The 16,748-nt window shown below is 38.1% G+C and overlaps 1 pseudogene; it reads left to right on the top strand.

Moving 5' to 3' along the window:
• Nucleotides 1-15,654: 15,654 nt before the first annotated feature.
• Nucleotides 15,655-16,147, top strand: LOC113257062 (60S ribosomal protein L36a-like; annotated as a pseudogene).
• The last annotated feature ends 601 nt before the right edge of the window (nt 16,148-16,748 follow it).

The following is a 16,748-nucleotide window of genomic DNA, read 5'->3' as shown; positions in this document are numbered from 1 at the left end:
AATTCTTAGAAGACAACATAGGAGTAAATATCTGTGACCTAGGTAATGGTTTCTTAAGTATGACATTAAAAGCAAAAGCAGCAAAAGAAAAAAATAGATAAATTAGATTTTATCAAAATTAAAAACTTTTCTGTCTCAAAAATACCATCAAGAAAGTGAAAAGACTTTCACAGAATGGGAGAAATATTTGCAAATCATGTGTATAAGAAAATTTACCCAGAAAACATAAAGGACTTTTACAACTCAACAAATAACCCAATTAAAAAATGGGCAAAGGATTTGAGTAAATGTTTGAGTTTGAGTAAATGTTTCTCCAAACAAGATATACCATTGGTCAATAAACACATGAAAAAATACTAAACATCTTTAGTCTTCAGAAAATTGCAACTGATGTTCACAATGAGATACCATTTCACACTCACTAGGATAACTAAATCAAAAAGATAGACAAGAACTAGTGTTAGTGAAAATGTGGAAAATGGGAATCCTCACCCATAACTGATGAGATTATAAAATGGTGAGACCCCTTTGGAAACTAGTTGGGCAGTTTTTCAAAATGTTAAATGTGGAGTTACCGAATGACCCACCAGTTATAAAGCTAGGTATATTCCCAAGAGAAATGAAAACATGTCTACACAAAACTTATACAGTAATAGTCACAGTAGTATTATTCATAATAACCAAAGGGACAAACAATCCAAATGTCCAACAACTGGTGGATGGAAAATATAATGCAGTATATCCATATAACAGTATTCAGCCACAGAAAGGAATGAAGTACTGATGCATGCTACAACATGGAGGAACTTTGAACACATCACGATAAGTGAAAAAAAGTCAGTTACAAGAGGCTATATATTATATGATTCCATTTATATGAAATGTCCAGAAGAGGCAAATCCATAGAGCCGGAAAGTAAGTTAGTGTTTGCCAGGAGCTGGGGGGAGGAAGGAATGCTTATGCAGCTTCTTTCTGGTGGTAGAAATGTACTAAAATTAGATAGTGGTGATGGTTGTACAACTCTGTCACTGTACTGCAAACCACTGAATTGTACACTATTTTTTTTAAGATTTTATTTTTATTTAGTTGTCAGAGAGGGAGAGAAAGAGAACACAAGCAGGGGGAGCGGCAGGCAGAGGGAGAAGCAGGCTCCATGCTCAGTAGGGAGCCTAATGCTGGGCTCAATCCCAGGACCCTGGGATCATGACCTGAGCTGAAGGCAGACACTTAATCGACTGAGCCACCCAGGCTTCCCAGAATTGTACACTTTAAAGGCGTGAATTTTATGATCTCTGAATTACATATCAATAAAGCTATTATTTATAAAATTAAAAGAAGAAAAACGAAAAACAAAATAAAGCAAGAGTGCTTATATTAATAGCAGATAGAGTTTGGATTAAGTAAAATGACCAGGGACAGAGAAGGACAGTATATATGATAAAAGTCAACCCACCAAGAATACATAGTTACCCTAAACATGTATGCACCAAATACTACAGTTGTAAAATATGTAAAGCTAAAATTGATAGAACTGAAAGGAGAAATAGGCAAATCACAGTTATAGGTGGAGTCTTCAATATCTGCTTCTCAACAGTTGATAAAACAGCTGAACAAAAAATAAGCAAGGGTATATCATCGACACCATCCACCAACAGGATCTAGTCAATACACATAAAACACTCCTCCCAACTAAAGCAGAATACACATTCTGTTCAAGCATTCATGGGACAGCCCTGACATAGACCATAATCTGGGCCATAAAACAAACCTCAACAAATTTAAAAGAATTAAAACTATTCAAAGTATTTTCTTCATGCTAGAAATGAAAAACAGAAAGATAACAAGGAAATCTTCAAACACTTGGAGACTCAACAACATACTTCTAAATAACCCATGGGATTAGAAAAGATGAAAAGTTTCAAATCAATAGTCTTACACCATAGGAAATCAGAAAAATAAGAGTAAATTCGCCCAAAGTGATCACAAGGAAAGACATGACAAATATAAGCAGAGAAATTAATAAAATTGAAAACAAAACAATAGATAAAATTAATGAAACTAAAATATCCTTTAGTAGGTGAATAAACAAAATGTTGAATATCCACATCATGGAACACCACTCAGGAATAAAACGGAATGGACTAGTGATAAATATATCACCTTGGATAGAACCTAAGGACATTATGCTAAGCAATAAAAGCCCCTCTCAGTAGGTCACATAGTGTATGATTCCATTTATGTAAGATTCACAAAATGACAAAATTATAGAGACAGAAAAAAAGATTTGTATTTACTAAGTGTTCAGCTAGGTGGAAAGTGTTTCTTGATTGTGGCAGTGGTTACCTTAATCTACAGATATGATGAGATGAGATAGAACTATAACATACACATTTTACCCATTTCCTTATTTTGCTATTATACTGTAATCATGTGAAGTGTAACCATTGGGGAAGAAAGACGGAGGGGGGACATATCTCTTTACAACTTCCTGTGAATCCAACATTTCCAAATTTATTAATTTTAAAGAAAATTTACTAGATGAATTTCTCTTTTATGTTTCTAGGACCATGCATGTTTATTATTTATAAATGCCCCCTTAGGCACACTTTCATTTGAATACTTATTCAAATATAAAGGAAGTATCAGAAAACCTGTTTTTAAGTTCTGACTTATCCACATTTCAACTTTGTGACTTTGGGAAAGCAAATTAACCTCTATGAAGGCTCTCGATTTTTAATGGAATATTTGGTAGACTTTTTTTTCCCCCTTATAACACTCATGATAGTTTATTAAACCATTTACTTTTTTTAATAATAATATTTTTTATTATATTATGTTAGTCACCATACAGTACATCCTTAGTTTTTGATGTAAAGTTCCATGATTCATTACTTGTGTATGACACCCAGTGCACCATGCAATACGTGCCCTCCTTAATACCCATCACCAGCCTATCCCATTCCCCCACCCACCTCCCCTCTGAAGCCCTCAGTTTGTTTCCCAGAGTCCACAGTCTCTCATGGTTCATTCCCCCTTCTGTTTACCCCCCCCCCCTTTCTTCTTCCCTTTCTTCTCCTACAGATCTTCCTAGTTCTTATGTTCCATAAATGAATGAAACCATATGATAATTGTCTTTCTCTGCTTGACTTATTTAACTTAGCATTATCTCCTCCAGTCCTGTCCATGTTGCAGCAAATGTTGAGAAATCATTCTTTCTGATGGCTGAGTAATATTCCATTGTATATATGGACCACATCTTCTTAATCCAGTCATCTGTTGAAGGGCTTCTAGGCTCCTTCCATGACTTAGCTATTGTGGACAGTGCTGCTGTGAACATTGAGGTGCATATGGCCCTTCTCTTCACTACGTCTGTATCTTTGGAATAAATACCCAGTAGTGCAATGGCTGGATCATAGAGTAGCTCAATTTTTAACTTTTTAAGGGACCTCCACACTGTTTTCCAGAGTGGCTGTACCAACTTGCATTCCCACCAACAGTGTAAGAGGGATCCCCTTTCTCCACATCCTCTCCAACAATTGTTGTTTCCTGCCTTGTCAATTTTTGCCATTCTAACTGGCATAGGGTGGTATCTCAGTGTGGTTTTGATTTGAATTTCCCTAATGGCTAATGATTTTGAACATTTTTTCATGTGTCTGTTAGCCATTTGTATGTCTTCATTGGAAAAGTGTCTGTTCATATCTTCTGCCCATTTTATGATTTGTTTATTTGTTTCTTGTGTATTGAGTTTGAGAAGTTCTTTGTAGATCTTGGATACCAGTCTTTTATCTGTAGTGTCATTTGCAAATATCTTCTCCCATTCCGTGGGCTGCCTCTGTTTTTTTGACTGTTTCCTTGGCTGTGCAAAGTTTTTATCTTGATTAAGTCCTACAAGTTCATTTTTTCTCTTGCCTTTGGAGATGTGTCGTGAAAAAAGTTGCTGTGGCCATTGTCAAAGAGGTTGCTGCCTATGTTCTCCTCTAGGATTTTGATGGATTCCTGTCTCACATCGAGGTCTTTCATCCATTTGGAGTTTATCTTTATGTATGGTGTAAGAGAGTGGTCAAGTTTCATTCTTTTGCATGTAGCTGTCCAATTTTCCCAGCACCATTTATTGAAGAGACTGTCTTTTTTCCACTGGATGTTTTTTCCTGCTTTATCAAAGATTAGTTGCCCAAAGAGCCAGAGTCCATTTCTGGGTTCTCTATTCTGTTCCATTGGTCTATGTGTCTGTTTTTGTGCCAGTACCATGTTGTCTTTGCGATCACAGCTTTGTAGTACAACCTGAAATCCGGCATTGTGATGCCCCCAGCTTTGTTTTTCCTTTTCAACACTTCCTTGGCGATTCGTGGCCTTTTCTGGTTCCACACAAATTTAAGGGCTGTTTGTTCCAGTTTTTTGAAAAGTGTCATTGGTATTTTGATTGGGATAGCATTGAAAGTGTAGATTACTCTCGGTAGCATGGACATTTTAACTATGTTAATTCTTCCGATCCATGAGCATGGAATATTTTTCCATCTTTTTGTGTCTTCTTCAACGTCTTTCAAGAGTGATTTGTAGTTTCTAGAATATAGATCCTTTATGTCTCTGGTTAAGTTAATTCCGAGATAACGGTAGACTTTGTGTTGTCTAATATGTTATGCATGAAGCTAAAGAGCCCTAGCCTGCTTATGCCACAGAGTGCTTGAGAAGAAAACCAAGGGTTATGTTGTCATGATTTGCACATAGTAAGTGCTCAGTAACTGCTTGCTGGATATAACTAGACTGGATCACAGAAAAAGGTCCTATATGTGTTATAAGGAAATGTATAATGTTAGGTATTACCATTGCTATGTTTGTGATACATAGTGCATCCAAACAGAGTAAGTCTTGCAAAGGCAGAGTTCAGTAACTGATGCTGCCTTTTTAGAACATCAAAGTCATGAGTCAATTTTGAATATGGAAGGATGGTCCATGTAGTCCAGCTGGCTACCTATAACTAGGATATCTATAGTTGATGTTAATGCCAGGATCGTCTTTACCAGGACGGTCCCCTCATCTCCTGCCTGCTGTGAGTGTTGTTGCTGATGGCCGACATTTACCTTCCTCACCAGAGAATTCTCAGTGAAGCAGCTTAGTCTTACCTGGAAGGTTATTCCCAGCTCTGGGAGCTGCTCACAGTAAATGCCTGCGCAGGTTACAAAAGGCCACACTCCCTTGCTTCAAAGTGGCACCAACTATGTGGTCCAGTTTGTGCTTTGGAGCTTTCCTTGGGATTAGGCTAAAGCTAAGGTCCAGCTGAGAATATGGCCTTGCTTAGCTCTCTCCCCTGCCCATTCTGTCCCTCTCCCTTGCTCCCTTCCTCTGTAAGCCTTCTCAATCAATCATGTGCTCCCAAATCCCTGCTTTAGGATCTGCTGAATTTAAATTCCTACAGGGGTCAGCAAAGTGGACTAGAATTCAAAAACAGATTAGATATGGAGGTAGAAACGCCAGAGAAAATATAGGATGTCCAGTTAAATTTAAATTCCAGACAAACAATTGTTTTTGATATTAAGTATATCCCAATTATTGCATGGGACATACTTACAGTTTAAAAAAAGATTTCATATTCCTGAAATTCATACTTAACTGGGTGGCCTGTATTTTCTACACCTGGCAAAGGGGTGGGACTGTGGTTGAATAGAACCTCAGCGTGTGGTCCTTAGAGAAGCAGCAGCAGCAGTGTTTGAAAGTTTCTTAGAAATGCAGATTTACAGCAACATTATTTACAACAGCCAAATTATGGAAATAGCTTGTGTCCATCGACTGGTGAATGGATAAAGAAGATGTGATATTTATACAATGGAATATTACTCAGCCATAAAAAATGAAATCTCACCGTTTGCAACAACATGGATGGAGCTAGAGACTATTATGCTAAGTGAAATAAGTCAGTCAGAGAAAGACAAATACCACATGATTTCACTCATATGTGGAATTTAAGAAACAAAACAAATAAGCAAAAGGGTTTTAAAGAGAGAGAGAGAGGCAAACCAAGAAACAGATTCTTAGCTATAGAGAACACACTGATGGTCACCAGCGGGAAGGTGGGTGGGGGGGATGGGGAAATGGGTAATAGGGATGAAGGCGAGCACTTGTGATGAGCACCGGGTGGTGTATGGAAGTGTGAATCACTATGCTGTACACCTGAAACTAATATGACACTGTATGTTAACTAACTGGAATTTAAATAAAAAGTTAAAAAAAAAAAGAAATGCAGAATATCAGGCCTCACCTTGGACCTTCTGAATCAGGATGTACATTTTCACAAGATTCTCCAGGTGATGCACACAGACATTACCATTTGAAAAGCGACAGACTAAACGAGGTGGACACTCTGCACACCTTGAGAGCACCGGCGCAGCCTGAAGGGGCCGCTGGGCCAGCTCTGGCCAGTTGTCAGTGCAGGACTGTGGGCCCGGTGCTACCAGACCTCTTCCTTTTTCAAAAGAATAAGAGAGTCTGGATTTTTCTATAAAACTTCTTGATTTACAAATGTTGGCGACCAACTCAGTGCATCTTAATGACTTTGTGAACCGAATTAAACAAGTCTATGGAGTGAACTCAATTTGTAGACCATCTATTTTGTTACTACTCATCTAAAACAATTCCTACAGAGGTTCTTGTATGTAAAATTTTATAGAGGCAGCAAGGTGAATGAAAATGCCTGAACCCTCACCGCAATAATGAGCAGTAGTAGTTAAGAGTAAATACGAATGTGAAATGCATGTGTCTTTGAGTGCATACATACAGGTATGTGTGCATGTGCACTTGTGAACGTGTGAAGTATCTCTGTGTGTGCATGCATGCCTCTGTCTGTGTGTGTGTGTGTGCATTTTGTGGGTGTGTGCAGGGGTGTGGACATGTATTTATGCATGTGTTTTACACACACATGTAGGTGTGTATATGTGGTTACAATGAGGCTCTAGTATTTCATTTTTCCTCTCTTAGCAGCAGCTGAAGATCTTTGGTCAGTAGTTCTAATCTTCTCCTTTAAGTGTCTGTCATTCTTGTCCCACCCTGGGATGTGCAAGAGTAGCCAATTCCTCATAACAGTACTCTTGTTAACTTCACCGGAAGAGCTCGAGGGGCGCCTGAGTGGCTCAGCTGGTTGAGCATCTGATTCTTGATATTATCCACTCAGGTCATGATCTCAGGGTCTTGGGAGGGAGCCCAGAGTTGGGCTCCCTCCTCAGCAGGGAGTCTGCTTGAGATTCTCCCTCTGCTCCTCCCCTTGCTTGCTCATGTGCTCTCTTTCTCTCTGAAATAAATAAATAAATCTTTAAAAAAAGAAAAAAAAAAAGAGCTCTAGCTTCAGATGCAGATTAGCTTTAGTAGGGCATTTTCCCCCTAACATTTAAAGGAAGGTGCTTTTGCTACTCTGCAGAAGGACATCTCTTTCTGACTGCGTAGTCCTATAGCTTCCTGTCTCTCTCCCACAGATCTTTCATCTGTTCTGCCTGAGCTGCAGACTCAGGATGACTTTGAAACCCCTTTCCTTGATGGGGGACAAGCTGGTTAAGTCCAACCAGTAAGGATCTTTTTGATTCTAGAAGGAGACTTGGTGATACTCTACCCCTATGTGCTAGTAAAGCCCAGAATTTTGCAATATTACTCTGTTTCTCCTTCTGACACCTTGGTTACAGCGAAATGTGTGCACATGCATGTATGGACCCACAAATTCACTGGTTCATGTGTGTGCCTAAATAATCACATAAAAGCCAGGGAAGCACCAGTCGATGACCCTGGAGGCCCTATCAATGCCTCTGTGTCCACCTGTGCTCTGTTGCATCTGGTGGGTCAGAATCCCTTCATGTGGGGTGAGCAATGTTTGGGGAGGTATGTTCCCTTCTACCTGAGGAGTTTGGACTCTCCCTAGTGCCTTAATCTTGACTAGATAGACTATTATATTTGACTGGATAAAATTATACATGACAGTATCTGCCCCTGGTTTACAAGAAAGAACATTCCACTCACTTATATTTGAGCCATGGTTACAAAAATTGCTATTAAATTATCCTTAATTGCAGAAAAGAATGTGCTTACAACAATTGATGTTAGACTTATTTCTTCAAAATCAACCATTTTTTATTTAAAATTAACATGAAGTTTCCATTATGTCCTTTAATATGTCCATGTTAGCAACATTTTTAAGTTTTGAATTACATCAAATACAATTTATAGCTTTGGCGATTCTGCCAGCTTAATAAATATAGTGGTAGTTTGTTCATTAACAATTTTTTACTTGTTTTCCAATTTTCCTTTGAGCACTGAATAATAGTAAGAAAATAGTACGCAAGTTAAAAGAGGACAATGTAAAATATTTTGTCCCCTTCAAACGTTTGTCCACAAAATCCTTTTTCCTTATTCATTGTTACAAAATGCTTTCTTCAGCTCTCTTATTGTAGCTTGACATGTAAGAGATTTCAGTAATGTCAAGCAAGAACTTTTTCACAAGCCTGTTATAGTCGTTTTGTAGAGTGAATACACACAAGTGGGTATAATCAGCTTACATATTCTTTGGCAATAAATGTGGCACTCTGGGACCGTTAACAACTGTAGTATCTTCCTGTTACTTAAGTGGCCCAAAAGAGACAGAAAACTTCTAAAAGGGGTTAGCTCACTTCCAGAGAAAAAATCTGGCTCATCCACTCATGAATAAAAAAATAATAGACACTTTGAGTAAGCTTTATGATTGTGATATGTGAGAATATCTACTCCTTTTACTTTCCCCTTGTGGAAATTAGGTAGAATTGAACATTTATGTTATGGTAGGGAAACAGGAAAACCTGTGCTCCCTGAACATGAACCAAACAAAGGACAGTTTTTCCCCTGGAATTTATCTGTATCTCTGCATTTTTGCAGCCTCTACCTATGAAAGCAGATTTGTAATAAGTTCATATATTCATTCAACAAACGCTGAGGGACAGCTTAGTATGTAAATGCAATTGTAACCAAGAGAGACATTGTCCCTGCCTTCACAACACTGACATTTTCTGGGGAGATGGACTAAGAAAAAATACCAACAAGCAAATCATTGCAGATTTTGAAAAGTACAACAAAGGAAATTGCTGAACGGGACAAGATTTCCTCCAGATATAGCAATGAAGAAAGGTCTCTCCAAGGAGAGGCTATCTTAGTGGAGGTATGAGGAAATGAGAAGGATGGAGTGTAACCCAAGCAGAGAGAACAGCAGGTCTTGAAATAGGAAAGGATTTGAGGAAAGGACTGAGAGGTATGCGTACACAGTCTTTGGCTCTGTGGGAAACAAGGTTAGACAGAGAAGCAGAGATTCTGAATTTAGTACGTTTGGATTTATTCTAAATGCAAGTGAAAGACATTAAAGATTTTAAGGCAGGTCAACTTAATCTGATTCTTCTCTCCACTTCGTGGAAGATGCATTTAAAGGGGGCAAGGGATAGAGAGACAACTTCAAAACAAAACAAAATGAAACAAAACAGAACAAAGACTTTTTTTTTTGAAGAAACCAAGTAAGCACGGGTGATTGTCTGGGCCAGAATGGAGCCAGAAGGATTGGCCACTTCATGATACAGGTTGGAATGGTGAATTGACAGAACTTGTTGATGGCTTGGAAGTAGAAGAAAAGGTAAAAGGAGGAAGCAAAGATGACTCCTCTGTTCCCGGCTTGAGCATTTGAGTGGAACTTAGTGTCTTTTACTAATGGAAGGAGGCCAGACTACTTTCAGGACTCATATCTGCAGGAGGAATGTCACAGTTATTCTTACTTGTTAGTGTTTCAAATGATGTTAACCACACAACATGATACATTTGCTTTCTTATCTGATGCTTAGCTACTTTTTTATTGCATCCTAAGTAGTAGGTAGATTTCTGCAGTTATCTAATATATTACAGGGATAATGTTGATATCAGTGATTTTTAAAAGCAAGGAAAAGACTTCTACCCTTAAAAGCAATTTCTTGCATATATCCAGTGGATTGACACTAACCCTTATGGAAAAATAAGCACAAGACTTGATGTAAAGCTTTCTTTCAAGTACGCATTGTGTGGTCTATAATTCACCCTGAAAAGCTGGTAGTAAGATAACAGGAGACCTCTCAAATATATTCATAACAATATACAACTGCAGATTTCTGCTTTATACAGGTCAGTGGAGAACCATCACCGCTGAATCAATGTCTCTAACTTCTTGAATGTCTAAATTTAAAAAGAATACATTCCTGCTAAGATTCCTATCAACTCTTGCTGATTATGTTTCATAAAGGCAAATTCTCGTACAGTGGGCTTTTAAAAGGACCAATTTTCTGCTTCTCTTGACTCTATGAGACATTCAGGAATTAATGAAAAAAGCAATGCCTGTCTGGCTTGTAAGCATCACATTCTTATTTCTGCATAAATTCTCACAGGTCAACTCAAAAAACAGTTCAGGGTCAAAATCTCATCTGGTCACCTAGATTAAAAACTAATTTCTCTAAAGTACATCCTATATTGAGGCTTTTTCATGCAAATAAATAGCAAGGGCCTTATCCTCCCTTCCTTTATTAGTTGGGCATGTCATGAATTTGAACAGAACATTTTGTTCTGTACTCTAATTACATGCGTTATCAGGAAAAAGCTATTCCTCGCATACATATCATTAGAAGCAGCTCTAAGAGTGTGGTTCTATCACAGGGCTCGTCACGGCAGTTCATCGTAATATTGACAGTTTAATCTTTTTGTTTCATACAAGATTAAAAGTGGCTTGATATCCATCTCTTCTTAGCTCAGACGGTGAATCCAATTGGACTCAGTCCGTATCTAAGTACCGTCTCTATCACGAAGATGGACTCCATTTTCTCAATATACTAGGTAATTAGCTACCGTTATGGGGAAAATACTTCGTTGATGAGAAAACCCAAGAAAACTGATTTTCCAAAAAATAATGTTTACTCACAACTAGTGGCTAAACAAGAGGAATGAACACTCTCCTTTCCCTTTAGATGAAGTGACAAACCAGAATCATCACTCACTCACTGCCTCTTTCCTCTTAGGCAGTTTGAAGACATTGTTCTGTTTGGTCATTTGCTTTATTGGCTGTAGAAACATCATGGCTACCATTGAAATGAAATGACTTTTCAAAGCCCTTTATTGGATCTCAGGATGTGTCAGTAAAAAGAAAGAAAAAAATAAACAGATGGAATTTGAACACAAAGAAAAACGACCTTCACTCAGAAACTATTTATTAAAATGATAGTACAATGCACTTCGTCTGTGAGGTGGCAAGTCACAAATAAGAAATATGGGAACCCGTAGAGCTGTTGAAATTTAAATTATGTGGCAGCTTTCCATCAGAAATGCAACAGTAATTTAGAGTTAGGCTTTCCTGACAGATTTATGTTTCAGTAAACAAACAAAAGGACTTTCTTGACTACAGTGGCAGGTGCAGGGAAAGATCCATGAGAATTGGAAAGAATGTGGGCGAATTGATGTGGTTTTCCCCTCGCATTCAATATACTTACATATTTCACCCATATTTATATTCATATTGAGGGCCAAACCTCTCTGAATGGGATTCAGCACATCCTGTTAGAACGCACTGAAACATCACACCTTCGAATAGCTGGCAAGTGGGGCCTGGGGAAGAGGAAGCCCTCTTCAGTTCTTTGTAGTCCTGCAGAATTTCACGTTCAATCTCTGAACCATGTCATGGGTGTTAGTTCATGACTGAAATGATTTTGCAACAAGTGCCTGCTACTGTGCAAATGAGGACGTGTTTTGTATCTCAATAAAAACGAGTAGTGTGGGTTTAAATAAAATGAGAGTTTTGAAGAGTACGTTTGAATATTGGGGAAGGTGTCCTGTGTACTTTGAAAGGAGAAGCAGACAGTCTCTGTCTGATGGGGGCTTCCCCTCTTCCCTTGTCTCTCCTGAGATGAGCGTGGACATTGTCGCTTCCTTGTTTTTATCAACACCACAGCAGTCACTTGGGAAAGGACGAGGTGCTGGGAAGCTTTTCCTGGCATCCCACACAGACCTTTTTACCCAAAAGCCTTAGAGGCAGATAATGAGGTTGTAATATCAGGCTATGGAAGGATTGGTCATCCTGTTCTCCTTACCCAAGTGATCCTGAAGAATGGATGGTAGTAGGCAATGAGGCCACTAGCCCTTACCAATAGATGTGATCTATCGGAGCTGCTGGCTGACATTGCATGTCCAAGGAGTGATTTTTTAGTGACTTTTTGTTACCCTAAACCTGTACACGATTCTAGGGTGTATAGCCAAGCAGTGAAACCCAGAGGTTTTCTAAGAGGTTCTTTTTTAAAGATTTTATTTATTCATTTGAGACACACACAGAGAGAGAGAGAGAGGAGAGAGAATGAGCAGGGGGGAGAGGCAGAGGGAGAGGGAGAAGCAGACTCCCCACTGAGCCGGAAGCCTGAAGCTGGGCTCAATCCAAGGACCCGGAGACCACAACCCGACCCAAAGGCAGACGCTTAACCATCTGAGCCACCCAGGCACCCCCTTTCTGAGAGGTTCTTAAGGATCCTTTCTCATCAGCTTTTCTTTACTCTATCAGGGGTAAGGCCAGTCCATTCTAATAGAGGCAGTTTGGGATAGTGTTGCGCTATGACTGTTTTATGTAGTAAGCTCAAAGCCCAACTTATTGGAAGCCTTTGTTTGAATTCCAAAGATTTGCTCTGGGAGAAATGTGTTAATCAATGACCACTTTCATCTCTTCTGTCCTGTGTGATGTCAGGCAGCAGTGGCCACAGGGCCATTGTGCACACGGAAACACTCTGTCCTATGTAGTCCTCAAATTTAAGGCATAAGACAAATGAGTTGTGATGGAATCATTATCAGGTGGTAAGTATACTTTTCAGGAAAGAATATTTCTTAACCTTTTCTAAAGGGCAAGCTCCTGTTCAACCGTAGAGTGAGAGGTATGGTTTGCTTTATAAAGTGTGAATGTATCTGAGGACATTAAGAAGAACTTAAACACACCATAGAGGGAATATGAGAATAGATTAAGATTCCAATTCGAATTATCCCTTAAAGGATGAAGACTTTCTTTCCTTATGAGTTATAAAAAGCCTATTCAATTCAAGCTCAGCAACTACCTTCAAGATAACAAAGAGGAATATTTGTAATGTAGTGACTGTGTAATTTATGAAAATGTCTAGTTATACATGAACCATTGCTGTGTTGGGGTTTTTGCACTTAATCAGGCAAATTATTTTTTGTATGTTTTATAGCTATGTTTTTATATAAATATAAATAACAAATACATATATTAATTTTGGATAAATATATATATACATCTATATGTAAATATAAATGTTATATCTTTTGTATATGAATATACACTTATATTTATATATACACATAATTAATGAAAGCATGTTGTTTGTTTATTTCTTGCCTTTTGTGGGTGCTATTCTTTTGGCAAATATTGTTAATGGCAGTTTCTAGACCGTGAATAATATATGTGGCCAATTGCCTCTTCCCATAAATGTAATTAAGCAGGAGAGTGAGTCAGAGATAAGCTCCAGCTTCTAGTTCATTTTTATAGACATTTGGTAATGATGAACTGAGCAATCAAGTGTCTGTGTAAACTGATGTAACTTTTCATACCATGAGCCTAATTATAGCTCTGCTTAAACACAAGCTAAATTGATAGCGAGTATACTTCTAACCTGAAACGTAGTCTCAATAGTGCTTATAATTGCAGGGGGTTTTTTTGGAGGGAGGGGTCTACGGAGGGGCATGTGAATTATTGCAAATGTTCTTCTCTTCAATAACATCATAGAGAGAATCCTTGTCTTTGTAATCTATGCCACTCAAGCCCAGGTAAGCATATTTCCATCGTTCGATTCCCCGAGAGGTCTGGGAGTAATAGCCCAAGCACAAGACAAGGAAATATTTTGCAAATTTAGTGCAAACTAGATAACCAAACTACTTCTCATGGAGCTTATTTTCAAGCAAGAGAAAATGTAAGCAAATAAGCAAAATAGTTAATTTTTTACAATTAACATTTTTTTAATCACACAACTAAATAATTGTGCTAAGTACCAGGAAGGAAACCAACAGATAACAAGTAACTGGCTACCTATGGTAGGCATCAGGTTAGGCTCCGCAGAGGAACTGACCTTCCAACAGAGACTTGAAGGGAGATAAGAAGCCAGCCTTGCTGAGAGCCCTAGAAGAAGGAAGAGCAAGTGCAATGTTCCTGAAGCAGGATGCAGTGTGGCTGTTATAGGTTTTCGTAGAAGGCTTGTGAGCTTGCAGCTTAGTGAGTGAGGAGAGCAGGATGAACAGACCGTTTGGATTTGAGGGGGGGACAGAAGGAGAGGGGAGAAAAGAAATGGAAAGAGAGGGTTCTCTTTCATTAGCTGATTTTATCCAATTTATGCTGTTAATCTGATGGCTTTCTAACCTAGCACTTTACTTCTGTTGCCTCCAAGTTAAAATATATATATGGAAGTTTATTATGTTTCATACTCAGAGACTCAGAGACTATCAGCCCTAATATATGAATCATCCCACCACCATTGACATAGACTCCATCAAAGAATAAAGGTCTTATAAAAAAAAATCCAAATGGTCTAAACACTGTGCTTATAGGAAGGCTGGTGACAGTGTCTTATATAAAGGGCAAATAATCTAAGACACATGCTGCATCCTCAGTAACCTTGGATCATATAAAACTGATAAATTGCAAACTGGTCCACAACTATTTGGCACCATGAAAATAACCCTTCACTGAGATGTGCTTAATATTAATTCCTTGTCTCTTACAAGGAAATTATAAAACACAGCTAATCCCAGTGCAAATGGCCAATAAGCATATGATAAATCACCTACCTAACACAAATGAAAGAAATACAAATTGCAGGAATTAATAAACAATATGAAAAGATATTCAACCCAGCTAATAATTAAAACCTAACTTACAACATCACTTTTTCTTTCTTCTATCTATCAGATTAATAGGAATTTAAGATTTGTTATTATCCAATGCTGGTAAAAAAGTGAAGAGTATTTTCTTTCAAATACTGTTGGAAGGAATGTATGTTGGTATGACGTTTTAAAAATTGAGATGTAATTGATAGATAGAATTATATTAGTTTCAGATGTACAACATATTGATTCGATTGATACATGTACATACTGCAAAACGATCTCCACAGTGACTCTGGTTAACATCCATCACCACACATAGTTATAGATTTTTTTTCTTGTCATGAGAACTTTCTAGATCTACTCTCTTACCAACTTTCAAGTTACAGTACAGTATTATTAACTACAGTCCCCAGTCCCCAGGATTTATGTATAACTAGGAGTCTGTACTTTCTGGCATCCCTTTACCCGTTTCCTCCCACTCCCATCTCTGACAGCCACCACCTGCTCTGTATCCAGGAGTTTTTGTGTGTTTTTTTAAATTCCATATGTAAGTGAGATCATATGATACTTGTCTTTCTCTGCCTGACTAATTTCACTTAGCACAGTACCCTCAGTGTCTACCCATGTTATCACAAATGGCAGGATTTCATTCTTTTTATGGCTGAATAATGTTTAATTGCATATAGTACCCTACATTTTCTTTATTTATCCATTCATGGATAAAGTTGCTTGCATGTCTTGGCTATTGTAAATAATACTGCAATAAACACAAAGGTGCAGATATCTTTTCAATTTAGTGGTTTTGTGCTTTTTTTTCCGTGCCGATAGCGCTCTTGCAAACATGGTTAACGTTCCTAAAACCCACCGGACTTTCTGGAAGAAGTGTGGCAAGCACCAACCCCACAAAGTGACACAGTACAAGAAAGGCAAAGATTCTCTTTATGCCCAGGGAAAGCGGTGTTATGACAGGAAGCAGCGTGGCTATGGTGGGCAGACTAAGCCGATTTTCCAGAAAAAGGCTAAAACTACAAAGAATATTGTGCTGAGGCTTGAATGTGTCGAGCCTAACTGCAGATCTAAGAGAATGCTGGCTATTAAGAGATGCAAGCATTTTGAACTGGGAGGAGATAAGAGAAAAGGGCCAAGTGATCCAGTTCTAAGCTTTGTATTTTGTTACATTATGAAGACAGTAAAATCTTGAGGTTATGTTCACTTCATTTGGTTGCAGTTGGTCTTGTAAGAGGGAAATAAACTAGTGCCACCAATTAAAAAAAAAATTAGTGATTTAGTTTCCTTCTGATAAATACCTAGAAGTGGAATTGCTGAATCACATGGTAATTCTATTTTAATTTTTTGAGTACCCTCCATGCTGTTTTCCATCATGGCTGCACTAATTTATATTCCCACCAACAATGCACAAGTATTCTCTCTCCTCCACATTCTCACCAACACCTGTTCTTTCATGCCATTAGCTAATACCCAATCTAACAGATATGGGGTGATATCTCATTGTGGTTTTGGTTTACATTTCCCTAATGACTGAGCCCTTTTTCAAGCACCTTTTGGCCATCTTTTTGTCTTCTTCGGAAATATGTTTGTTGATTCAGATCTTCTGCTCATTTTTTACTTATACTATTTGGTTCTTCTGCTGTTGAGTTGTATGAGTTTTTTATGTATTTTGCATATTAACCCCTTATCAGATGCATGACTTGAAAATACTGTCTCCCATTTTCATAACGTAGGTTGCCTTTTCATTTGTTGATGGTTTCCCATGCAGTGCATAAGCTTTTTGGTTTGTCGTAGTCCTACTCACTTACTTTTGTTTTTATCGTCTTTGTTTTTGGTGTCAAATAAAAAAAAAAAATCATCAC

Source organism: Ursus arctos, unplaced genomic scaffold (assembly GCF_023065955.2).
Source record: "Ursus arctos isolate Adak ecotype North America unplaced genomic scaffold, UrsArc2.0 scaffold_14, whole genome shotgun sequence".
Classification (NCBI taxonomy): Eukaryota; Metazoa; Chordata; class Mammalia; order Carnivora; family Ursidae; genus Ursus; species Ursus arctos.
Note: the sequence above shows the minus strand (reverse complement) of the source record. Positions and strands in the feature narration are given on the sequence as shown.